The 27,869-nt window shown below is 36.8% G+C and overlaps 1 long non-coding RNA gene across 1 annotated transcript; it reads left to right on the top strand.

Moving 5' to 3' along the window:
- Positions 1–571: 571 nt before the first annotated feature.
- LOC113945093 lies at positions 572–24,575 on the top strand. Its single transcript, XR_003526937.1, has 4 exons — positions 572–680; positions 969–1,294; positions 18,964–19,079; positions 24,463–24,575. It is a non-coding gene; the product is annotated as an uncharacterized LOC113945093 (long non-coding RNA).
- Positions 24,576–27,869: the final 3,294 nt, after the last annotated feature.

Below are 27,869 nucleotides of genomic sequence, written 5' to 3'. Positions count from 1 at the left end.
GCTTTCAAATTCATGCATTCTTACTACAAAAATGCCAGATGCCAATAGCTACCTTGTCAAAAGCTTCTTAGTTTGCATCAGAAATAAAAGTTCCAGTTCAGGACCACTTGAAAACTACTCTCACAGGGCCTGCCATTTCATCCTCATCCCCCAGCAACTGGAAAGCAGGGAGTGGATGGGCAGACCAACAGTGCAGACAGTGTATTCATCTCTGCCTTTTTCTTGTTTCAGCTACTTCCATTACAGCAGAAGCAAGTGGGGTTTAAAGATTTCTTATGGTGTAAAAAAGCACTAGCCTTAATTATGAGAGTTTTTTGGTTTAACTTGGCAGATTTCAACATTCTCAGTGGAAGGCAGAGTACTGAACTTGTTTTCTACATTTTTTTTTCTTTTTTTAAATGTCAGATATTGAGCAGGCTTTTTGAAAAAATTCAACAGCTAGAGACTGGATGACTTCAGTAATAAGAATACAGCCCGGAGAAGGTACATAAATCTGTAGCCTTGCTGTGCATAAAATTGCTTTGGTAGCCTTGCATCTGGAAAGACATGAGGTTTGATCAGTGTGGTTCGAAGGAATGCCATCAGCTACACAAGTTAAAACTGCACCTTAATTACCAAGTCATGCTGTTTTTCTCCAAGCAATCTTATCGTGAACTTTTTAAACAGATATAAAAGCAGTGGTGAGTTTGCAAATATGACATTAAATGGAATAAAGTTTCCTCTCACCCTCAAGAAAATGTAGGGGTGACTCTGAATCATCCCTATGGGCCTACACAGGCCACCTTCTGCTTCAGTAAGAATCTTAATGCCATAAATGTTTAATCCATATGTTTCTTTCATGATTCATCTCTGAGCAGCTCCATATGTCAGGACTGGTCAGACAAGGCTTTTGAAACTCACATGAGCAGAGCTGGTGACTAGCAGACAAATGCACGTTAGTTTCACAAGTTGTTATTTGCTGTTTACAGGCCCATTCAGTCAGACTAAAGAATAACTGGGGAGAGAGTTGCTGAAGAGATCATGAGCAACATTAAACTGGATAAGTTAAAATCTATCTGGAACTATTCGTGTGCCTTTCTTGTACCTGCGCTTCTGTTGCAGGGCTGAGTATAAGCTAGTCCTCTTCCTTCTAGGACTCCTTGGCTACACCCAATCTGCAGAAATTGGGCTGGTGAACTGACTCCAGCCCAGTTTGCCCACCTTGGTGTCTCACTAAGAATAAATCAGGCTGAGTGGGATCATTAGCATGTATATTTCCAGTTGGTGGTTAACAGAATGGGATTTACTGCAGCAGGTAAGCCTCCAAACAAAGTAAACAGGGTCTACAATTCTGGTATTGGTAGTCTTGAGTTGAGAGAAGGGTCCAGTGCATGGACCTTATCACCACAGGGCCTGGAATAGTACAGTATTACAAGCATTCAGCTCCATGAGACTCTTAGGAAAAGTAAGGCAGGAAATCATTATTCTCACTTTTTAAGAAAAGCAATGAAGTATGCAGAGAGAGGATGAAGCAGTTCACAGTTCCTCCTGGCTTTATTAGTCAGAAGTATCTATATTCATAGAAATGTGAATAATTTCTGTCTTGCATTCTCTAAAAAAACCATTTTTTAAGGCTGTATAGTGCACAAGTGACATTTCTTGAGCTCAGGAAAGGTAGTACATGTATATACATCTACAGTACTTCCCAAAGGAAATGGAGGCTTAATGCTGGGACCAAATAAAGTGCCCTTGTCTTTATACATACGCAGGCAGACAGAGGCATTGGGCTCTCAAAAATATGTATTAACTTAAGAAATGCAGGAACCTATTGCTGGTATGGTTAACTAAGTCTGGATCAAGTGCCAATTACAGGCAATTGACTAAAGAAAACCTGGGTCTTGATTCACGTCTTGCTGTAGCGAAGGTAAGATTTTTTTTAACCTAATAGAATAAAAGCATATAGGGCGTGAAGACTCAGCTATCATAAATATTCATTACTATTAATATAAAAAAGAAATACGACCCATCTATATGCAGGACTTTTCACAGATTTCTCAAATTTGTGCCAAACTTCTATAAAGAGAAAATCTCACGTGCGGAGTCCATGCGCGAGGGAAAAAACCAAACTCCAAATCACATCTTTATTATTATCTATAAAACCATCATATTATTTCTATATTTTACAACTGATATTTTTCAGTCCTTATCCTAAACAACATTTATAACAGTTTTCAACTTACAATGAACTCTAATTGAACTACTACTCAAAAATTTGGATGAAGGTTTACAGCATAGTTTGTGCCAAGTAAATGCATTTCAGCAGGTTAGCAAGTTTTACTTAGAGTTCTACTTCAGTAGAATAAATTATTTCCATTCAAACTGATTGCATTAGAACAGAGAAGTATTAGTACCCTGAGCAATTTTAAGATTAAGAGGAACTTTTTAATAGTCAAGCGCATACATTCTTTTCTTTAAAAATTTTCGTCGAAGGCTCCTTTCATCTGCGTAACATCTTTCAAAATGGAAGAAAATTTCTTGCATATTACTTAAGATTAGAATAAAAATATTTTATGGTTGAATAGACTGACAAATATTTTGCTGATTAACTAATTTTGTAGATAGTGAAATGTATTGATTGAATTATTCAAGAGATAATACAAACTTTTGTTCAATTATTGGAGAATTTATTTTAAGGCAGTGCTCAATCAAGACTTTAAAATAAGCAGGGAAGAAGAGAAGAATTTCATAAATATGGTCTTGCCTGTTACAAAATCATGTTGCCATTCTTCTACTACAAAAATCTTGAAAACCTTCTTTCTGTGACTTGAAGCATGAGTCATCTTTTACAAGTAACTATATAAAAAAATTAAATACTGCATACATATTTCTTCAGGAAAACTTATGGATGCTGATGAAGAAATTTTTTTTAGATCATCTTATATTTCCTTTTTTTTTAAATTAAAAAAGTCACTTATCATCTACAGAGAGTGAGGATGATAATACTTCTGAGACTTGTCCACCTTAGATGCTATAGCTTCCAGCACAGCCTGAAGGCAAATGCAATTAAAGACACTCAAATAGGAGATCCCAATTCAGCTGCATATTTTGGCTTCTAAAAGAAACATTGCAAAGAGTATTGGCAGATTTTTCATAATATCACCTGTTCTGGAAAAATACTGGGTTTATAATAATGAATAGTTTCAATATACATTCATCCTATGCTCTCTTGCTTGTATAGGATGCAATATCTTCATACTCTGGTTTCCAAGTGAGAAATGTGTAGAGAGAGAAAAATGAAACAGAAACTGAGATTATAGTAACCACAGGCAGAAACCCAGACTGTGTCTAAATAAGCATGTTGTGGTGGGGAAACAGTTTTCCCCCTGCAGTTATAAAATGGTAAAACCTCAGGGGGTGGTGACCCTTGAAGTGTTGAGGTTTTAGCCAATGAGCGCTTCTGCAAAATATAAACATATCACAAGCAGAACAGAAGAGAAGGTAGTTGTAGTGTGTGGTAGAAGAAGTAGCCATGTTGTGAGAACCACGAGCAGAAGGGGCAAGAGCCCCTCTGGCAGGCCATGGTCCCCCAGCCCCTGGCTGGGGTCATAGAAACTCAGAAACAGTATTAAACTGAACTGAGCTCTGTGACTGGGAGACTGGAAGGTTTTTTTCCCTCCACCGGGAGGCTGGAAGGTTTTTTTCCCTCCACCGTGAGCAGCAGAAGCGGCGGCAAAAAAACAACACCGGCCGGAGAAGGTGGCAGAAAGCCAGGAGAGATAAGACCAAGCAAAAATGACAGGTGTGCAGCACACAGAGAGAACAACTGGAAGAAGAAAGAGAACGAGAGCCTGCAGCAGCAGAGAGAGAGAGGAAGTTGGGGTAAGAACTGAAATAAAACCCCATACCCCTCTGAGACCTCCGAGAAAGGAGGAAGATGATGGACTCTTACTTGAAAGAGTCTTAAAGTGCTACAGCACTTACAGAGAGCAGCTGAAAAGCTCCGAGAAGAATGAAGAGGGTGACCTTGCCCCCCACCCCGCTGCTTGAGACAGAGCACAGAGCTCTGTAGAGAACTTGAATCCCCTGAAGATAAGGACCGTCATGAAGACCCCTGAGCTTCGTGATATGACGTAGTGAAGTGACCCTTGTCCTGGTGAACACAGCCTATGGAAGAAGACCCTCGCTTGGAAACAAGTGACCGAGGGGGCTTGGATACCCCCTCATGAGTACTGGCAGAGATCCAGCCCCAGCTGCTGCATGCATGAGAAGAAGAAAGTCTGCTGTCTTAGGGACTACTGCTCTGAAAGTAGAAAAGGGATCTTTCTTTCTTCCCTCCTGGACTTTTATTTGGAGGGGAGAAGAGATTTGATCCATTGTAAATACTTTTATGTCATGGTAGAGATAGCTAAAATTGTATATAATGTATTGTAGCATTTATTTGTAAAGTCATTGTAATATATATTCCCTTTCCCCCATTTTAAGTCTTGTGTGATTGTCTGGAAAACCATCTTACAGTGGGTTGAGATGTGGGAGGAGGTTTGGACTAGGGAATTGGATTTTGGAGCTCTCAAAACATGACAAATCTCTATACATGATCATCTTTAAATGATCCACCTAATTCCTTTAATTTCACTATTATGGATTAAACTATTTCCAGAAAAAAATTGTATACTTCTGGGATATGTGAGGACAGAATGTTATTAAGCTCATTTTACTTCATTCAAACAAAACTCAGAATGAAGCTGTGTTCAAGGGTAGGCTGATTATTCATATATATAATTCTAGTTATTGCGTGTTGGTTTCAGTTAATATGTCACAGAAGAAGGCAAAAGGTAAAGGAGTAGAAGTGAAATTATGATACAAAGAAGGATGATAACAAACATTTATCCTTAAACTGTGTTGTATTTCTAAGTGTTCTACTGCAATGAAAAAACAAGCAAACAAGAAAAAACAAGCAAAAAAAAAAAAACTAACAAAAAACCCAACAATCCAAAAGTGCCAGTCCGATTCTAACTTTAAAAAAATTGCTATTTTAATTTGAGACGGATTTCATGTTTTAAGGACTGACTAGTAATGTACAAAAAGTTCTTTCTTGGTGTGTTCCTGAGTTCTTTCTTGACAGTTTATAACAAAAGAAATGTGTCCTCCAAATTACATAAGGTTGTCATGTCACAGGAAATATTATCTGGCACCTGGTTTTATAGAATGCATTAGAATTACTTTTTGCTTAGATCTAATGTAACTTGTCCATACTTTGCATTATATCATTGTGACCAAGTAGACTTGTAGGATTCTATATTTGAAGATGAACCTAGAAGGGAACAGATTGCTGTTTAAAAACAAAGGAACCACCATGGACTTGCATTAAGTGCTTCAAGAAACTCTTCCAATGTCATTAAAACACATAGCAGAAGGATAAACCTGATGTTCTAAAAAAAAATTCAAAATATCTGCTTTTTTTTGGCAAGTTTTGACTTAATAACAGTTCTGATTGTCAACCGAGGTCTTCCTTTCTTCAAGATAATAAAAATACAACAAATATACTATTATGTATTATGCATGAATGAAAAATTAGAAGATAAAATTGCTTGTCCATTCTACTTAACAGCATGCAGCTGGTTTTTTTTAAAGTGTGATAGTATAATAGTAGTTATCAGTTCCACTTCACTGGAACTTTAATATTTTCCTCACTTAGGCACCCACCCCACCCCTACTGCCATGACGTATAAAGACTTTACTTAAAAGATCTTAAGCACTACTCAGAAAGGTGACTTGATAGTTGCCTGCCTCTAAAACACTCTTGTCTGGTTCATCACCAAAAATGCAACACAGGAACTGCAGCCGCTGTACAAGGCAGGAGATGCTACAGAAATAGCTGGAAGTAGCTTGGTTCGATCATTAAATATCCACAAGCATATATGCTTGTCAACATATGTTGTTTCATACACAGAAATTCAGATTTCAAACAGCAAATATGATGAGTTAAGACACACAAGCATTAAGCCTTTGTTCTGCTGTTACTTAGTACAGCAGAACCTTGTAAAGCTTTTTTGAGACACTGAGATTCCTGCCAGCAGGTCCCTTACTTGGATTCATCTTATTCTGTTAGACAAGGGAGTCTGAGTGGAGTGCAGGCACTACCTTTCACTGTATGGGCTATTTGTATAATTGTCTGCTCCAGTGAGCTAAAATCTTACAATTGTTCAGCTTTACTGTATTGCCCATGCTGCTCCTTGTCACCTCCAGAGAGCACAAGCTTCTACTTGTCCAATTCATCTCTCTGCAAGGAAGGAAAAAAGTCTGGATGCATAGACTCTGCACAATATTCTTTAAGATAATATTACTCTACTTGAAACTTAAAACCTGCTCAATTAAGATCATTAGGGAAAAAAGCTTTCTTCCCTAGTTCATATTTATGATTTGGCTCCATGCATTTTGGGGTGTAAGCTTTCTCTAAGCTTGTGAAGTATTTTCCTTTATCATGAACAAAGAGAGTACTGCTCAATAATTAGAGCAAAATCCTGTTGTAATATAATACTATTTGTACAGATGGACCTAGATCAGTTTACAGCTCTTTTACATCTCTGAGATATAACGTAATCCAATGGATTAAGAAGCAGATATTTTTTAAGGGAGATGAAAGTTGAAACAAAGAGATTGGACAGCCACAGTATCTCATTGAGAATTCAAAAACTCTACAGACAAAATCATTGCATTGCACTACAGACGCAGTGATTTGGGAATTTTCTATCACTTCTTAGGGTTATTTATTGAGGAAAAAGACTAAATCTGAAGTTAAGCAAAACCATCTGCAAAATTCATTGAGACATTTTAATAAAAGTGGTGGCAAAATAGAGAATACAGAGTCAAAAGAAGGAGGAAAAAATAGAACAGGTCTTTGAAAAAATATATTTTAGAGTCATGGCTAGGCTTTGTGAACGAGGATTTGGGAAAGGGTCTATCCACATTTGTTACAAGCACGCTGGTGGCTAATAAGGCCAATACGAGATAGACATGTCCGATTGCAAAAGGCACAGCAGAAAGACTCCTTAGGTGGCATATTCTGCAAGGCACGAATCTTCCTGCGTTGTCTTTTCTCCTCAAGAGTGATCCTGTGTGCGTTCTCAAAGGAAGCAACAGCATTATAGACGGTGTATCTCCAGGTCTCCTAATTGGAGGCCAGAGTAGACCAGTTATGGTGATCAATATGATCAAGGCTGAGATGTTGTTTCAGGGAGTCCTTGTATCTTCTCTTCAGGGCTCCTCTCTTGTGGCAGCCAGTGGCAAGTTCACCATAAAGCAAGATCTCAGGGAGGCAGTGGTCCTTCATCCTTGAGACGTGTCCTGCCCAACGCAGCTGTGTTCTCAGCAACATGGTCTCAATACTTGTGACTGCTGCTTGTTCTAGAACAGATGTATTGGTCACATGATCTGACCAGTGGATGTTTAGGATTGTACGGAGACAGCGCTGATGGAAGCGTTCTAGGAGTCGCAGATGGTGGCAGTAGATGACCCATGATTTGGAACCATATAAGAGAGTAGACAGCACTATGGCTTTGTAAACACTGATCTTGGTGCTTTTCTTCAAGTGTTTATTACGTCATACTCTTTTATGGAGTTTTCCGAAAGCACTGTATGCCTTTGCTAACCTGTTGTCTATCTCCCCGTCAATCTTCCCATCCGAGGATATGAGGCTACCTAGATAATTAAACTGCTGGACTGATTTGAGTTCTGATTTGCCAATGGTGATATGAGGATGATGGAAGACTTCCTGGGGTGCTGGTTGATAGAGAACTTCTGTCTTCTTTAAGCTGACTTCCAGTAGAAAAGAGCTCAGTGGCGTGTGCAAAGCAGGATGTTAAACGTTGCAGAGTTGCTTCTGTGTGGGCAACAAGGGCGGTGTCATCAGCATAAAGTAGCTCCCGGACAAGATGCTTTAAGGTCTTAGTGTGGGTCTTCAGTCGCCTTAGGTTGAATAGGCTTCCATCAGTACAGTATCAAATGTAGATACCGTCCTGATCCTCGAGGTCTGCAGTGGCCCTTTGGAGCACCATGCTGAACAAGACTGTGAATAGAGTTGGTGCAAGAACGCAGCCTTGTTTCACACCATTGGTAATTAGAAAGGGCTCAGATTTTACAGTAATATTCTACTTTGTTTGTCAGGGGTGAGGAGTCCAAAACTTCTCCCTCTAAATTTTTCTAATGCTCACCATTGCTTCAAATATTATATCTGACAAAATTTTGCTAAAGTTAGACCTCATTTGGGGAGTCTATTTTTTATTTTTTTTCCAACAGAATTAGAAGCTTTAAAAAAAATTACAGAAGATTTAAAGTCTCAAATAATCATTGCAACAATAGTGGTTGTAATAAATTATAATTTCTTCACATGACTGAGAGAACTGCTCCACTTATGCCCTAATTTTTATTTTTTTCCCTTTTGCTACTATCAGTAAAGAAATGAATAGCAAAACAGGGAAGTAAAATTGAAAAAAAAAAAAAGAGAGACATTTCTCACTTTTTTTTTATGTTTGCCAAAGGCTAGAAAAAAAATTCAAAAAGTGGACACGATAGTTTAAAGTCATGAACATTTATTGCATTGCAAACACAAGTTTGAAATTAAATTCTTTTTCACATTTACCAGTTCCTTTTTTTTTATTTTTTATGTACCTCAGTATGTTAGGCTGACTGTGTTGATATGTTCTCTGGGAACTTGAAGGTTTCTGTGGGAACCAGAAAGTTCATGGGCAAACCTGAAGATTTCCATAAATTTTTGATTCAAAACTGTGGAAATGTACTTTTTGAACCATGGAATAACAAATGAGATTTGCAAAAGTACTCTGTTTAGTTTTTAATTTCTGAAAAAGCTAATCATTTATATACACAGCTTTCTGTACCAGTCTTATTTATCATTTTGATCGCATGTCTCTAAGCAAGCATTAAACAAACATTTATACCATAAAATCGACCAAAGAAAAAGCAACTGAAATAGCAGTAAATATGGAACTGGGTTGAACTCAGTTAAACAAAATGAATTTATCTTTGCAAATGAAAACTTATACACTGAGGAAGAGAGTTCATAATTGGCAGAATTAAGACTGTGCCATAAAAATAACACATGTACAGCATATAGACAATTTGACACAAACTGTCAATGCAATTTTGTTGCAAAAAGTGACAACATAATCTGCAGTTGTATAAAGAAGGGAATAGTGGTTATATTTATGTGATAGTAGTGAGATGTATCAGAATAACATAAAAAGTTCTCTAGTTCACATTATGGAAAAAGGGGTGGAAAAAACAGAGAGAAGATGGAAGACAGTGACAAATATTACTTGTGGAGTAGAAAATGCATTTCTGCAGATGACATCTACAGTTCAACCCACTTAGCTTAACAAAAAAAACATTAAGAGTGCATTGAATGCAATATATATATACTTCAGTTATCAGGGACTAAAAATATGGGGTACTAAAAGATCATTCAGTCTAGTAGAAGAAGGTATGACAACAATGCGTGTTTAGCAGTGGATGGCTATTTCAAATGGCAAATGATGCACACATTTCTAACAGAATACATGGCCAGCTTTTAAAACAAACTGTCACTGATAACAGTGTTCTGGATTTTTCTAATCTTTATACCTTCAAGTCAACACAGGATGCCTTCATGGAATAAATGTCTCAGCCAAACAAAGGTTCTTTTGGAAAAACCAACAGATATGTAAACACAGAGAAAACCCTTTGGTTTTAAATGCTTAAAAATCTTCAGGACATCCACTTAAAGTCATGGGGACTTCATTGTTAGAGTTTCTCTATAACAAGTAGCAATTTTAGAGTGTTATTTTGATCTGGGACTGTAATTGTGATCTGGGACATTCTACTAATTTTAAGTATACTGTGAAGTTTTTATGAGTTTAGACAATACTTTGAATATTCAGTTTTGTTGACATAGAACTGTGCGGAAAACAGTTTGTGTTCCACTGAACATATGGAACACACTCTAGCAGCTTAAAAAACATAAACCTAGAAAGTAGATTAAAAACCACTGCAAATCATCTGTATGTCAGTTCAGTGATTTTGAAATTGTCATTGCATAATGGTTCTTCTAAATTAATTCTGTTCAGAAACTATTCACTTTCACTATTCACTTACATAATGAAAAACTACTTTGTTTTGCTGGCATAAAAATAAAGCCTGGACAAGGTGGAACATACATCACCATTCATAACATGCACAGTTAGACTTAATCCAGTCTTTTAATGCCATATAGAAGCAAAAAAGATAATGACCTTTCCTGTCTGAAATTTGGATGAGTTCAACATGTTCCTGTACAATGTTTCAGTCTTAATGAAAATATTATTGTTGAAATAAAAATTTTCTCTTTTGTTGTTTCATTGTTTTTGCAAAAGTGTTAACAACAGACATCAATGTCCTTGATTGATTTAAGGGAATTGTTTGATCAAATCCCGGTGGCCATAAAATTAATTTTATTAAAGTACAATAAAAAAAAAAAATACTTGATTCTTCAGATATTATATTTTTCCCCCATTAAATGCACACTGACCTACCTCTGGTGTGAAAGCACATTTCAAAGAAGTATTAAAAGAGATTGAATCTGTAATCCCTAGAGCATTAGCCTGATGTGATTATTTCTATTGTTCAAATAAGATTATGACTACCTTAAATCTTCATTTCCAGATATTAACTGACATGTTCTACTTTCAAACAGAAAAGCGTTACAAGAGAGAGCTACTGTGAAGGTTTGGGAATCTGCCCAATTCAATGAATTTAATATATGTATTTTAAAATAACATTTTGAATTGAACTATAATGCAACAGTCTAATCTAGTGCAAAGAAAAGTGCCAAATACTGCATTGAAACCCAGATGTATAAATGTTAAAAAAATAGAATGTGAATCATCTGTCACCCAAAAACACAGCCCTGGTATTGAGCTTTGATTGAAACTGGTTGAAAGTCACCGTATGCCCTATTTCATACTCTTACTTATAGGAAATACTTTCAAACTAGACACTTCTAAAAAAACCTTTTCAGATAAACTTTTGTCACAGATCTGTTGAAGATCTACATATCTAGACAATTGTCAGATTTCCAAAATCCCATATATTTTAGGACTCCCTGCATCTCACCATCCTGCAGCACTTCCTCTCTTGGCCCTTAGGTTATATTTTATACTCACAGTCACTGACCCCTTCATGGGAATCGAACATTCCAGTCTGTCTGCCATGCTGCTCATCCTCAATGTCAGGCTAGATTTGCTTTTTTTCAGAAGAGATTTTGCATAGCTCATGCATACACATGTCCTTCTGCACATTCGTGTACGCACATTTATTAACCAGAGTCTCAAAGGATCACTCCAGTGCACTTAATAGCTCTATTGAAGTGATCTTAGGGTTGCGTTCAGATCCTCTGCTGTGGCAGAAGTGTTTTTCCTCATTCCCTCTTTGCCCGCTTTCTCAGCTATTGTGTCTTTCCAACTTACTTCTGTGACCTTGGACACGCCTTCACTTAAACGTCACCCTTCTACTGCCCCAGTATATTTTTGCATTTCTTTCCCAAAGTTTCCTGGGCTTTTCACTGACTTTTCCTTATAGGCATCCTTCTAAGGAGCTGTGTAAGTGTTCTTCATCATTTGTCTTAGCTACAGACTTTTTAAAACTGTTCATTAATCAACAAGTAAACTCTATTTGTATTATTATAGTTACCATATACTACAAGACCTATCAGCAAAAAATGTATACATAAATGCATCCCTTGATGCAACAATTTTTACAGAAGCAATTTTGCAATTGAATCTAAAATTTTAAATGCTATCTTGATGGATTTCCTAAGACCATCTAATTTATTAATACCTGTAGATCAAAAGATATTTTCTTCCTTAGTTTATAATTATGCTTCTGAAATGAAGATAATTCAAGTTTTTCTAATGGTTTCATTGAACTTTAGGATCAACCTCCCCACACAAACATTGTCCGCAACCACATAATATGGAAACTGAACACATAAAGAATGCTAGTACTGTCAAATTGTATCCGTGACTAATCATATCTGCTCAAGGTTTTTAAAAATTTGGTATTTAAGAAATACATGAGCACCTAAATAAAATTCAGCTCCTATATTGTTAGAGAAGGGGGGAAATTCAATAAGGAAACACATAAATAGCCTAATATAGTTTTAGTGGCTGAACTTCAAGCTCATTTAGCTAATAAATAAAGTGGCATCATACAGGATCTTTGCTGTTTCAGGACTTTTCAACACTTTCACAAATCATCTGAAAAAAGGGAGAAGGAAGCCATGAGAAGACAAAATTTGCTGATGATAGTTATTCAAGGCAATAGAAACAAGGGCAAGAAGAAATAAACTGATAATGATGAAATCAGTGTAGGTAAATGCTCACTGGTGCACATTTGGAAAAAAAAAAATCCCAATTTTACATACAAGGTGATGAGCTCTCAGATTACTTTTTCCACACAGGAATGAGATCTTTAGAATGGGCCTGTAATAAACTGTTCAATGAAAATGTCAGCTCCATACTCAGGAGCAGTAAAAAAGAAAATAAAATTTTAAAAAAAAGAATAAAAATACAGCAAACAATATGATATTATATTATATTGTAAAAAATTATCCTCGGTGTTCCTTGCAGTTCCTACTACCCCCAGAACTATCTCAAAAACGGAAGTACAAAAAGATTAGATAATCAAGGACAGTCGTGACGGTTGTTCAAATTGTGAAAAGAGACAGCAAATAAAGGGAAAAACCCACCCTTATAAAGTCATGTGTTACACTGAAAAGATAAAAAAGGAAGGACTAGTCCAAATAAGACTAAAGACGTTAAACTAGTGTAGCTAAAAGCAACCCACCTAACAAAATATAAATTCTTGATAGCTCATAGCAATTCTGTGGAGTCCTGACGCAAGGGGATGTGGATGATAAACCTTTTCATGAGTTTAAAAAGCAATGGGAGAAGTTTGTAGAAAAGAAATCTATTAAGGGCTAGTAATCAAAGCAGTAAACTCAGGTGCGGGAAGCCCTTTAGATACCATTTTGCTGTGGATTAGGAGTCTAATAGAGCCCATAAGAGCATTTTATCTGCTTCTAATGTGACAGAAAACAATGATAGAGTTAAAAATCTGAAAAAGAAAAGGGGGGGGGGAAATTTCAGACGCAAATATATGTAGTGAAATAAAAGGCACCATCTTTTTCTGTCTGTTGTGGGTTTGAAGCACCCTGTTTTGCACCTATCACCTACCCAATCTACATCATCACATGGTTGATAGTCCATCCCTCTCATGAAAGTTGTTTACTTCGTATTCTGATATGCGTGCATGTTTCCTCTGTTCTTTAGGGTTCAAACTCATTGGGATAAGCAGTGTGTTCCTGTGGTTATATTGTCCCTGAATTTGACTAGAAGCATGGTAGAATAATATGGCAAAAACAGCCTTAAGTCTTCTAGTACTAGGTCACAAATGCTGCACCCTGACTTGAAGCACTGGGTTTGCATCAGTTCCCTCCCCCCAGCTGCTTCAGACATTAAACATGATTGAAAGTTTAACTTTTTTCTGTCATGTTTGATGCTGTATTAGATTGCCTTTGCCACTTTAACTTCATGTCAGATCAGATACCAATTGCTCTCTCATCCCTGACATTAAGCCTTCATGAACTCCTTTCCAATGCTCTGGTTGATTTGATAGACGTTTGACTGTGGATTCCTTTGGGAGTTTTAGCTGGGTTTGCACACACAGATCTGCATTAATGACGCAGTGGTCTTATGGAGGTGTGCCTGCTGCATCCCATTTTCTGAGAAGTTTAAAGGGAATTATGTACCTAGCTCAAATTTTGTTTCTGTTTGTTTTGTTTCTTTTGCCACTGATAAAAACAATCATTGTTTTCTCCTCTTTTAAATGTTTAAATCATCAGTACAAGTAGAGAAAAAATACCTGCCAAATAAGACATAAATATCCAAAGTAAAACTTTTAAGTACTCCATTAGTTGAAAATTATTGGTGAAGACAAGTGAGCAGATATTCGCAAAATAAATATATACAAGCTATAGCCATTTTGCTAACAGGAACAAACATTTGCTATATATTAAATGCATACAACAGAAGATAATTTGATTTTTTTTCTAGTCAGACCCATAAATCTACAATGCACAAAATCAGTCTTGAATACTGTTGAAGATGACACTGTTACTTTGTCAAAAATTTGTCAAATGCAATACCACTAAAACAAAGTTAGCATCCCAGCCCAAAAGTGCCTTTGCTGAATGTCTATTTGTAGTGTTTGCATTGTTCAATTTCCATGCCAGAGTACAAAGTTGATATGTCATATTCAGTATCAATCAATCATATTTATTCATCTTTATTTGCTATGCTGTCTGACAGAATCTTGAAGGTAGCACGAAAATCAAAACTATCTGAGATGAGTATAGGATTTAATATGGTAGAAGAAATATCTGAAGTCCATCAACATAGATGAGGAGAAAAGTAAACTCTCTGTTGGTGGAACTGAAGCCCAAATAAAGACTCAAGAGTAAATGAAAGCATAAAACCAGAATTTTAGTTAGACTACATTTTAAGAGTGGGATTCAGAAAGCTTTACCTGGAGCTAATATATCTGTTTTTCTGATGTAAAAATTCTAAAGAAGGTATCTTTTTCCTGAAGGAAGATACATAAACCTGACCAGCAACTCCTAACTATAGCAGGCAGACCTAAGTGCATCTATCTATTAATCTTGACCCCTTTTCCTGGCAACTCTTTTCTCATCCTTGTGATTTTTTCCCCAAGTGTCAACTCTACCTAACCATTCTGCAGCCTACAAGGGCTCTGGCTAAGTCCTCCTCCAGACTGCCAATGGAAGGAGCTGTCAAGCTACAGCAGCTTCCCAAGGACACCAGAAGCTGCTGATGCCATCTCTCAGCATAACTCCTACTCTCTCCACAGAGCTCTGCCTCTCAGGTGTTTATGGTTGTCTCTTTGCAGCAAGACGAGCTCTCCACAGTGTTGGAGACTAAATGAATGAATCTCTAAGAAACTGTTGAAACCTGAATGGTTTCTGCTCCACCTCTCATCACTCATACATCATGTGAGTAGAATATCAGGTTATACCTAGATGGAATATAAGATTTTAACAAGTAAGGAGTTAGTCAAGACTCAAAAGAATGTTTCTCCAGTTGTTGTTTTCAATTCTTCAGCTGTACTAGAGTATTCAGGCTTTAAAAAATTAGTTGGATGGGGAAAAAATTGTACACTAGTCCAAGCATTTCTCAGCGAAGTCAAAGTGATTAAATTAAGGCGTTTTCATCAACTTGATGATGGAAGAAACTCTACTGCTAGTAGAGCCAGCCCAGGGCCCTGGGAGGGTTTCCATGTGAGAAGTCGAGCCACTTTGTCATCATTCTTACATTATACTAGCTCATATTGCAACATAGAAGAAAACTCAGCCTTTAGCAAGATCAGGAATGAGGCAACCCCACATGTTGAGCTTGTCATCTGAGGTTGTTGGCAAATACAAGCCAATGTTGACTCATACCCATTTGCTAACAGATACAAGGAGCCCAGGAAGCCCACAGTGACCTTTTCGATCATACTTTTCAGTGGTGCTGTGCACATACTGGAAGAGACTGAGGACTAGGGTTATATTCCTGATGTGGACACAAGTAAAAACATGACTATTCTGAAAAATATCCCAAGGTTAAATATAGTTTAGCAAAATAAAAGCTAAAGATGCTTCAATTGCTTTTTTCCAAATGTCATTAGTAGCTATAGAAATTTCATTTTCATAAACCCACATCTATAATCTTATAATTCTTGTAATTAATATCAAACAAACTTTATGGGAGGGGAAAAAATAAGGAGGGGGAAAAAGAAAAGGCACAGAGTGGAGTTTTTCTGAGAAGTGAGGCATGAAACACTCAAATCAAAGTGAGGGAGGATTAAACGAAGCTGTCTCTGGGCAAGTTGCCTGAAAATGCAACTGTGTATGGATGGTTGGATAGCTAACAAAAGAGTGAAAATTAAAAGTCCCTCGAATAATCAAGGTTCCCTAGTAACAAAACCAGATTCAGATACAGACTTTCAAAGAATGTTAAAAGGAACCAGGTGCTGAACCTTTAGAAGTATTAAGGCTTCTTTGAAAATCCAAATCATGGTGTGCACTGAGAGACTTGAGGGGACAGTTAATGATGAAATCTCTAGAGATTAAAACAAAAAGTAACTTTCAAAACTTTGAATGCTCCCTTGACACCAAAAGCAAACTGTAGGTAGACTGGAATCACTCATTACCATAATCGAGTCTTGCTGGTATTGTCAAAACCTAAAAGAAAGTAACATACACACTCATGCACAAACATAACCCTTGCCAAAGAATGCGTGACTGGAGGTGATTTTTTTAGTGATTTGAGATAATGACTGAGAGTTCTGTTAGGCAAAGAAAAGCATAAACGAAAAAAACCCGGGCTACAACTGGAAAAAGAGCCTTCCTGTTCTGACGATTTTCAATGGTTAAACAAGATTAAAGAGTGAAATAACAGTAGCAAAAATCTCTAATATATTTTTGTAAAATGGCAATAGTTTCATTAAACAGATAGATAATCATGAATCTTTTGCCAGACATGGAAAAAGAACTGAAATAAAAAAATTTCTTATATTTATAGATGAGAAAAAAAAATCATTGAGTTGGGCACAACATATGATATGGAAGTGTAAAGATTATCAAATCCACTTCCAGAAAAACTAAAATTTGTCTTCACTATAATTCTTTTGAAAGTAACTGAGACATTGTTTCTACAGTGGGGATGGTTGGATTATACAAAAAAATTTAGGTTCCATGCTACAAGGGTGCTCTATACATCTAAATCTTACCATTTGTTCTTGTCTCAAAGAGTAGCATTATTTTTTTGCTACTAAATTTCATGGATTTCAGGCCCCAGAGAGTACCATTGTTTTCTACTGTGTTCCATAGATTTGAAATTCATCAGAATTTTCTATGTTCTTTCCATCTGAAAAGCTCAACAAAAATACAAGAATTTTAACTTAAAAAAACTAACAAAAAAACTTGAACAAACCAACAAGAAACAGTTAATGGAATAAGGAAGGCCACTTAAAAAAAAAAAATCAAGCCAAACCAAATTTAAACCCAACCTAATTTTCAATTTTCCACTAATATTTCATAGTGTTGTTATAATCAATGCAAATACCATCTTTACACTTAGTTAAAGAATAACTCTTTGGTCAAGACCTACTAGTTATCCAGTAGTTATCTAGTAGAAATTTTCAGAATTAACTTCAGGCATCAAGTCTTGAAATATGTTATCACTTTGTTAAATATAAGCTCAGAGAATTGTATTGACTACAATACAAGGGTAACAAAAATATACAAAATTTGTTACCTTCTTACTCTTTTCTTTATACCCATATTCCACCATTGTCTTCAAACAATTTAATTAAAGACAGACATCTTACACTACAAACTTATTAACTTGGTCAACCACAAACAAACAAACCCCTCTCATGGGTTCATATATGTACTCCAGGACACAGAAAACATGTCCATACAGTCAAAATTAAAATACTGCTTGGCACTACAATGTGAAGCCTGTCAATTCCACATCTTCAAAATGGACACTTCCCTCTTCTTAGTGATCTTTGGTAACACAGTGAAAAATAAGACCTTGAAACTTTTAGTTGTGGTAGGACGTAGAAGACACAGAAAATCATTCCCTTAAAATGCTGACAGTTTTGACCAATTTAAACGCCACATTAGTGTATTTTATGTGTGTTGCCTTGAATATACTGTCAGATTTCATAGTTATCTAGTATCTGTTTTCAAGGCATGCAAACACTAAGTTAATCATTTAGCCATCTTACACTATCAGTCATAAGTTAGTGACAACCAGAGTTCTCATGTATGCCTGCAGAAGTTCATTCTATCTGCAGTGTCAGGTAAGTCATACAGTAATGGCTGCTCTTCTGACTACTTTCTAGTGGAGTGTAAGTGCTAAATCAACTGTGGCCTTGCTGTAAGAACTCTATTGTTGGCATACATATGTATTTGAAGAACACTGTGCCCTATTGCTAGCACTGAGGATTTGGAACATTTATATCTTTTTAAAATTAAATGTATGAAGCCTCTGAAGATTAAAACTATATAAGCATCTAAACAATGCTGTGTATTGCATTTCAGAGGTACAAATTAATACAATGAGACAAATTAATCGCAGAATTTCAGACACAAATACTTGAAATTATCGTGAATGAATGTCATGGTTTAACCTCAGGCAACAGCTTAGCACCACACAGCCACTTGCTCACTCTCCCTCTGGTGGGATGGTGGAGAGAATCAGAAGTGTAAAAGCCAGAAAACCCCATGGGCAGACAGGTGTTCAGACACCTCCAGGAAAAGATAGCTCCATCACGTGTAACAGTGAGTTGGCATGTGAATCAACACACACAGGCAGCCAGAATAACCACAAAACCACAGCTGAAATGGAAAGAGTAAAATTATTTCATTACCTTGCTAACAGGAGGATCCTGAAGCAACTCCCAGGTGGAGACACAAGTGGGAACGCAGGCACCATCGGGCTCAGTCCATTTACCAAGGGCCCACATATGTAGTTTACCACAGTGCTGTGATCTACCCTGTGCCTTTTATCATCTCTGAGCTTTAATCTCTCTCCCAAAACAGGGAGCTCAAGCACGTTTGTGAGAGTGCCTCCAAGTCTCTCCAAACACCTATGTTATCTCTACATGGAAAGTCTACTTCTCAAAACAGAGTATAAGCAGCATCAGGCATAATACATGGGATTCCCCACACTGTTATTCTCCAGACCTTGGTATTTCCAGCTTCAAGGTCACTTGAGCAAATCTATATCCTCCTTGCCATTCTTCCATTTTTAACTCTTTCCTCTCAACACTTGGGAAGACAAATGCCATCACTCTTAACGTTGAGCCATTTCCTTCTTCTTCCCCCAGCTCTGTATGCTGAGAATGACACCATACAGTCTGGGATCTCTTTGGTCAGTTGGAGGTCAGTGGTCCCAGCTGCATCCCCTCGTTGTGCACCCCAAGCCTGCATGACTGGTGCTGAGGTGTGGAGAGCAGGAAAGGCATTGACTCTGTGTGAGCCCCAATCGGCAATAACAAGAACGTATCTGTTTTATCAACACTGTTTCCAACACAAAACCAAACTGTAGCCAAGTATCAGCTTCTATGAAGAAAGTTTACTCTATCCTGACCAAACCCAGCAAAACACAACACCTTATGTTCTGTTTGACTAATTGCAAACAGAGTCTCAAATTATGTTATTCAATTGCTGCTAGCACCGATTTACATCCTGTAGTTCCATCTACAAATTTTAAAATTCAGAATCTGATTTTGTGTAATGGGCTGATCCATTTCATGTCAACACTTTCAATTTCTAGCTTTTTCAGTGACATCCAGTTCCCTAACATCATTTTAAGTGGTGTTAGTTAGAGAGTTAGTCTTATCTACAAAAACTTTAAAGAACTTTTGAAGTCAACACCTATTCGAAGTCCTGAATGGAGTCATACAAATGAAAATACTTTAATTTAGTTTTTGAAAGAGTGACAAGACAAAATTTGAAAACTTTGGAAGAATTCTTTCTGTTTGAATTTTGAAGCAATTGAAATAACACAAAAATTTGTATAGAAACAGAAGAGACAAAGTCAAATTTAAAATTGAAAAGAAGGAAATAAAGGGAAAATGTGAAATTTCCATGAATTTCCGATATGAAAAAGAGGACACCGGACTGCTGGTTTTATTGATTTTCTTTCAATGAGTAGTATTAACAATGCTATCCCTTAAGAGCATATCCCCAACATGCCCAGAACTTCAAGTTCATCTGTACTGATGGTCCATAGGCACCTGGCAGGACAGTCCTTTGAAAATATTAGTGAATCAGCTTTGACATTCATTCATCAGCTTTATTTTACAAAGGAATATGTTGACATATCTCCAGCTTCTTCCTTCTAGGTATCTCTTAACTATTGCATAAGATCTTCCACCGGAAGACTTTGTTAGTCAAAATATTCATGTAACCCTTCTGTTCTCTTCTGAGAGAAAATTTTGTTAGTTTGTTTGTTTGTATGGAAAAAAGCATTAATATGTGCTAAAGTTTTGAAAAGATACAACAGACATTGGATATTGCAACCAAACATACAAATTTTACAAGTTTTTAAGAGTTACAAATCTTCAGAGTTTACTTATTAATTTACTAGTTCTGAAAATTGCCTCTTATTTTGCTACTGTTAGAAGATGAATTACATTGCACTGAAATGAGTATTCAGATTCAGATTTAAAATGCACGGGGTTATTTCAGTTTTTTATTCTTTTGGTAAATGTCCATTCTGAACACAGACAACTCCATAAATCTCCTCGAATCTGTGGGATATTTAAATCTAGGCATTTGCCTCATTGATTGGATTCAACTAATCCCCGAAGCAACACACATATGGATGCAGCAACTTCTTTGCTAATTTGTTCAAATACTCTGTGTGCTCACCATAAGTGTCAATGTCTCTCATTTAAATCAAATAAAATAACAACATGTTTCTTAGGAGAGAAATTTATAGTGCTTAAGCAACAAAATAAGTCACTGAAAAGCTATTCTGCTTGCTGTTCGCCCACCATTAACTTGGAATAACTCCTGAATTCAAAGAAGTTTGAAGAATCACTACTGTCTTAGTGACCCTAGCTGAAACCTGTACCCCTTGTCGCTTTGGACAACCATAAATAATATAGTCAATCTTTGAGAAATAATGCTTTCTCAGGAGATTTTTTCTCAAAAAACACTATACTCTTTCATTCCTCCTTTGCTCTTCCAGTATTCCCTATTTCTTTGCCATGAGTTTTTCTGGCACATCACTAATCTATAGCAGAAAAAGAAAGTGAAAAATATGGTACAAAGAGCAAAAATAGCTTCCTTTGTCACGTTCTTTCCTCAAAACATTTCAACTTTTACTGTATTCTTTTAATACACCACAGCTAGTCCTTCCAAAGCAACTTTCCACACTATTGGCAAAACTAATAACATATAGGGTCCAAAAATGATAACATCATTGAGGGATAAGAGGAAGAATTTAAATTATAAACAAATTGCATATAGGAACAATTAGTTTTATGATACGTATATAGAATATCAATATGACTTCAACCATTTTCTATTGATCATTTAATATTTTTATTTCTTTGGCTAGTGCAAAATTTCTTCTGTATTATGTAAAGATGTAATTCTATTCATACATTGAAAGACTTTGCAGCTCACAGAGCTAAAATAATCCATTCTGGGATTTCAATAACAAATACCAAATACTTCCCCAATTCACTTCCCTTCCTTTTTTCTTTTTTTTCTTTAAAGATCTGATTTATCCCTTGTCACTAGAGCAACAAAAAGCCTAAAGGTACCTGTATATATATAACTATGCAAAGAAATAACATTAGCTATTTAGCTAATAATTAGCAGTTAGTTGATATATACTGACATGGTTCAGTTTGAGGCAACAACTCTCTTTGATCTTCAGGATGAGAAAAATAAAAACCTCAAAGGTAATGGTGTGCATGTTGGTAAGTGAGAATATCAATCATGTGTCAAGACTGGGCAAATAAGAAAGGTACACAGAGTCCCACAGTAGGGCTAAGCAGGTGCTTCCATATGTAACACTACAACACCTAAAAGTAGGTCTCAAAAACGCCAAGAGAGATTTGTCAAAGTAGAAGTAAATTCTACAGTTCGGTTCTAAAAAGTGCTTGGAGCATTATGAGGGCACCAGCAAAGGTATTCTCTGGGATTCAGAAATGTATTTGCTTCTGACAAAATCATGGAAAAAACCCCTTCACTGGTATGGCAAAATGAAAGTGGGTCAGTGTATATTTTTTCTATAGGAAAGCCGCTTTTCACCCTCTCTAATTTTTACCACTGCAGTTAATTGCAAGATAGAAGTAATGAGTTAGCAGGCATATTACAAACAAAAAAGACACTTTGCATTTCATGTGTCAACATAAAGATCTATGGAAACAATAAAATTCCTGTTTAGCTGCCCAGATTTTCATTCCAAGGGGTTCTTCCCTACATGCAAATTTATATTTTAGATTTCTTAAAAAAGGAAGGCACTCAGTAAATACTAAATTTCAATGATGACACATGCTCACTGGTGAGTACATGATTAAGCAGCTTGCAGTATGGAAAAACTGAGTTTAAGCTTCCTGAAATGGCCTACTTTATCATTTGCTCTGAGAGCACCTGGGTAAACTTTGGCAGTTGACATTAAAAAAACCCTAACATTTTGTAAGCCTGTAAAACACTTGAGATGAGAGCATGTGTTAATTGGCTCTTGCACTTTTATCCTCATCTAACAATAGCACTGGTTATCCGGAACAAGCTGTGCTTTTTATTATATCACTGCCACAATCCTTGTAAAGTTGAAGCAGTCCCTATTAAAAGACCCTAGCTCGCTTTGCCCTTGCATGAAGCTGTTTAGGAACATATCACTTCTGTGATGTAGGATAGCCATCTCATCATGTGTTAATTGGCCCAGGCTAAGTGACTAGTCAGGGTAGTGTCATGCTCAAGCAGCTATATATATTTTGGATTGGAATGGTTTTTCCTCTGGCCAGACTGGGATGATTGCCAAAGCCAGACTGGATCTGTTTATAAATGGCTGCATAGACAAATTTCCTGTGTCCTTCACTTTATCATAAAAGAGATTGTTAGAGTTGCCTATAATGAAGTCTGGGCAACAGTCATCTTTCTAATATCCTGCTTTTCAGTTACCTCTGTTCGTCTTCTGTGAGTGAAACTAGGAGATGTTAGCCCATATAAAACAAATCTTAACAAATTTATTTTAAAATAAGCAAGCGCTTTTGTGTTTTGAGTTAGGGACTGTGAATCAGTCTCTTTAACAATGTTCCATTTAACAATCTGGTGAAACGTAGCTGCATAGGGTCTGGGGGAGTCAAGTTTCACACGTAATTAGTGCAAACTAGCTATAATTTGATGGAAAAAAAAGGTCACCAAACACTGTATTATCACTAAGTATTTTCCAATGTCTTGTATTGACTAAATCACACATTTATAAATCCCTAGGTTTCAATTGCATATTAGAGTGGTAAACCTTGAGTTACCTTGAAAAGTTTCTTAATTCTGTCTCTAAAAACCCCTCAAATCAGACCAAAATTTACCTTCCACTTATGCTCATAAAGATTCCTCTTTTTAAGAATTAAGGCAAAAAACACAATTAAATTTCAAAGAGGACTAACACTGTGTCACAGGTGGGTCTGTTTGCATTAACACCTTAAGAATGAGATTGAGAAGGAAGAAATAAAAAATTTGATTGATATTTGGGGTGGGAGATGAGGAACAAAGAGCATGGAAGTCAGGATAAGGAAAGATAACTGTACGGGAAGAACTGGGGTTATCTACGTAATTAAAAGAGATTACCACCAGAAAAGCAGTAACTTTTCTGGGAAATGAAATGGGAAGCCAGAGAAAATGAACATAGTCAATGAACAGTAAAGTAGGTAAAGCACAGCTCACATAAGAAGCTAGAGAGATTTACTCAGAAAGAACGTTGCGGTTGGTATGGGTTTGGAACAGAGATTTACACTGGAGATTATGGCTGATGGAGAGAGAAAAGAGGTGAAGAGCAAGGACAAGGAGAAGAAGCTTTGCTAAAACAGGTAGAAAGGATAGTGCAGTAAGAAGTTTGTCTCACAAAAGTACTTTGTGATCGAGTGAAGAGTTCTCAACAGCAACACTGGTTTTCCTGACCATAATCCCAAATGTTCTCTGTCTAGCAGTAACTTTTGCAGTCCAACATAAGTATGCAATTTTTGTTAATACTGATGTACCAGAGAGTGATTACCTCGTACTACTAGTCACTACTCTTTCAGTTGAGGTAGCAGAAGATTTGTAATATTGAATACAAAATCATAAATCCATGCTCAGTATCCATCTGTGTATCAGTATGTCATATGATTAGACACATTGTGCTTTGCCTTTAGCTAGTTTTCCTTGAAGTCAAGAATCTGCATAATGCTCAAACACTGCATTCAAACAACACTGAGCAAAGAAATTATTAAAGAAAGCAAGCTTTTAGGTGAAGTGCTCACATATATCTATACAAGATCAAATTTGCTGCATGACATGGACCATCCTTAGAAGATTAATCAAAGTCCTTTATAACAAATATTGTTGTCTGTGGAACCACATTTAAGTCCTCAGATTATAAGGTCAAATAGTGCTCAAGAAAATTAATTCTGGGGAGGGGAAAAAAACCCTATTGAAAAAAGTGACTCCCACTTAAGCACTTTGGGCATTCAGACAGCATGATATCTTTGATTATGCAAGCAAATTCTTGTGTTAAATAATTTAAATGATTTTTTCCAAGACAAAGTTTAAGAGACTTACGGTGTCAGAGGGAAATAATTAAATAAGTATTTTCTGGGTTTTCACAGAATCACACAGTGTTTGAGACTGGAAGAGAACTCTGGAGGTCATTGAGTCAACCCTACTGCTTCTCAAGCCATGCCGCCTAGAGCATGTTGTCCAGGGCTTTTGAATATCTCCAAGGATGGAGAATCCACAACCTCTTGAGGACACCTGTGCCAGGGTTCAGTCATCCTCACAATAAAGCAACTTTTCCTGATGTTCAGAGGGTCATTGTGATGTCACAGAGTGATGCCCCCAACTCCTAGTACTGGCCTTGGTGATGCTGTGGATATGCTACAATAGGCAGAACACTGACGGTGGCCATGACGTGGTGGGGGGTGGTGAGGGGGCCAGCCCAACATGTATATAAAAAGGGATGCACCAGTCACGGCTAACAGATCAATATGCACATGAACAAAGGCATGGAGAAGCAACCAGAGAGGCAGGCTGCTCCTCTTTTCTTCCTTGTTCTGTATACTACAGGTAGATACCTTAACAGGGACATGACCATGCTCCTGTCTTCTACCTTCGTCAAAACTCAGCTAAATGGAGGACAGTGCTCTAAAGGACAGATAAGGTAGCCCCTGTCATTATCTTGCAGGGGGCTAGAAATTCCCCACAGCCTTGGAACCACCCAACATCTCTGTAACCTGTCAAAGTCTTCCTGACAATTGAAACCTTTTTCGTGGGTGACCAAGGTGGGGCTGGGTCACACATGAGTTCTGGGCACAGACCTTAGTGATTCTATGGCCATGTCACAGTTGGCAGAATACTCCAGGTGTCCTATGTCACAAGGAGGTTAGTGACTGGCCCTGGAAGGGTATCTCCTGCCTGTCTGAGAGATGTGGAATGGACACCCCTGGCCTGAGGGTGAGAGAGTCTGCGCAAGGAGACAGGGTTTGCATGTGGTGACAGAGAGTATCAGCTGTGGTTGCTGATTCTCCTCCTGTTTTTGACAGCATCAGCTATGGACAAGAATGTGACCAGATCATGACTTGCTCTGGATCTCCCCCTCTATCAGTCAAACTGAGAGGGTTGTACTTTTGTACTAGGACATTGACCAAAACTTAAGAAAACACACGTAGCCTCAGTCCATACCATGTCATGGTCCTGTAGGCAGCAGGACTGTCCCCATGGTGTGGTCAAAGAGAGCTCTGCACCACCTTACTCCTTAAAACCTGTCATTTTCTCATATTCTCACAGGAAACTGGGAGATGCCGCACAGCTGGGGACAGAGCCACACCACCCAGCATCTCTGTAACCTGTCAAAGTCTTCCTGACAATTGAAAGCTTCCTGCAACCATGGGCAATTAGAAATTTATTTATGTCTATTGCTCAACCCATAGGGCATACTTACACTTCCTATCTTGTTTTCATAGAGTATACAAGTATAAATTTAGAGGCTGTTTCTGCACATATGTCAGGAGTGAATTTCTCTTTGAAGAACTCACTACAACTAACTGACTACTAGACTCTGTTTTGGGTGGTTTTTTTACTGTCAGGTTTGGGGTTGGGTTTGTTTGTTTGTTTTTTAATTAATGGAAATTCTAAGAAAAATGTCTCAATTGAAATACTTTTTAAAAAAGTAAATTACATTTTGAAGATTAAAAAGACCCCACAAGTATGAGAAGCAGTTTTGACAGTTGCATGGAAAGTACTGCATTCTGAAAATATCATTGCCAATTCAATTCAATGTCAACTTTAGTTTCACTCTAACTTTTTATTTTCATATCTTGAAAGCAACAATAAAGCAGTACATGAAACTTACTAGACATAACCATTGGTCTTTTTATCTTTATCAGTTTTGTATTTCACACTTTCTCCATGTCCAATACAAGTCTTAAATACCCAATCAGCACAAGTGCTGAGAACTACACTACTGCTTGCAGTAGCACTCAACAGAAGCAATGCTAAAATATATAAAGTCCTAGATAAAGTGTTCATTTTGCAGAGTATATCAGAAACTGTGTATTGCACTGAAAATCATAAATATATTATACATTTTTACAGTGATTCACTTGTTCTAAATCATATAATACAAGCCCCTTGTAAGAAGAGATAATAAAGATAAATAATTGTTCTGAAATTCTTAGATATCAGAGTAATGATGCATATAGACTGATGTAATAATCATTTTTACAAAAAAGTTTTTCCACCACCACCTTATAGTACAATAAAAAAGAGGAGGGGGGAAAAAAGGAAAACAGTCCAGGAGGAGAGATGTAGAACAAGTACAGAAAAAAGAACTATGAAATACCTACTCATTAACAGCACTCTACCTATTCTGCAGTTTAAAAGAGGCAGAAATCCTCTTTTCTGGGGATGAAGAATAGGAGAGAAAAATTTTGTCAGTTACAGGACTACATGGTATGTCATAACATATAGCCACTGTAAGCAGAGGAAGATACAAGAAACTACATAAGACTTCACAAATAACCTTAATTCCAGTGTTCACTGTCTTCTTGGAACTTTAGTACTATATTGATTTCAAACAATGCTTGTTGTGCAATGTGTGCTTATAGAGAACAATGCTATCTCTGTCTTCATTCTTTATCTTTGCAACCATATTTAAATTCAAATGAGTTCTGGTAAGGAGATCTTATCTTTGTTTTTTCCCAAAAATGTTTTAAACTGACTAAATCAGTTCCACTTTTTTGAAGGTTTTTCAAGTTACATGAATATGATAAATGCACAGAAATATTAAGGTAATAAAAGAATAATAATAGTCTCCAAAAATACTGTGAGTGAAAAATGTCATGCTTGAATTCTTTGGCAATCAATATCAAGATACTGAAACATCAATGTTACTAGTATGAGTAGTATGTTGGTCTGGTTTTGCTACAAACTGTTCAGTAAAAGAGTTTCATTGTATTGGTTCACTTCTCTCAGCAATTCAGATGGTTTATGTGACTCACTTTAATGACCTTTTTTTCAACTGACACTTGCATAAGTAATTTGACTTTTACCTTGTTTTGCTACTCAGTCAACAATTATTTTCAGAAACAATATTTTCATATATGGGAAAACATGTAAACAGTAGATAGTTCTCTCTCTCTGCATTTTTTTATCATGCATCATTCCCACCAAAAATCATAACAAAAAAATCAATCTTTTTAAAATTAAGCCTCTTAGCTAATGAAACATTCTTGCAAGTGTTATGAGACCTATAAATACCTATACTGTTCAATACCTATAAAGTACGTTCTGTACTCCTTCTTTGTGTGTAGAGATACTGAAAAATAAAAAAAGCCTCTGGTTCAATATGCTCAAAGCAATGGAAAACAAAATACACAATAATAAATATAAAAATTTATTATTGCTCCTTTTTGTCTTTTTATACACATCTCTGAGAAGTCAGTATTTCCCTGCTACTACTTACTGTAAGTCATGCAAACCTTTTTTTTGTGGGTCAACCCTTCTTCTCTGCTTCTGT

The sequence above is a fragment of the Corapipo altera genome, unplaced genomic scaffold, assembly GCF_003945725.1.
Source record: "Corapipo altera isolate COAL_440 unplaced genomic scaffold, ASM394572v1 49, whole genome shotgun sequence".
Lineage (NCBI taxonomy): Eukaryota > Metazoa > Chordata > Aves > Passeriformes > Pipridae > Corapipo > Corapipo altera.
Note: the sequence above shows the minus strand (reverse complement) of the source record. Positions and strands in the feature narration are given on the sequence as shown.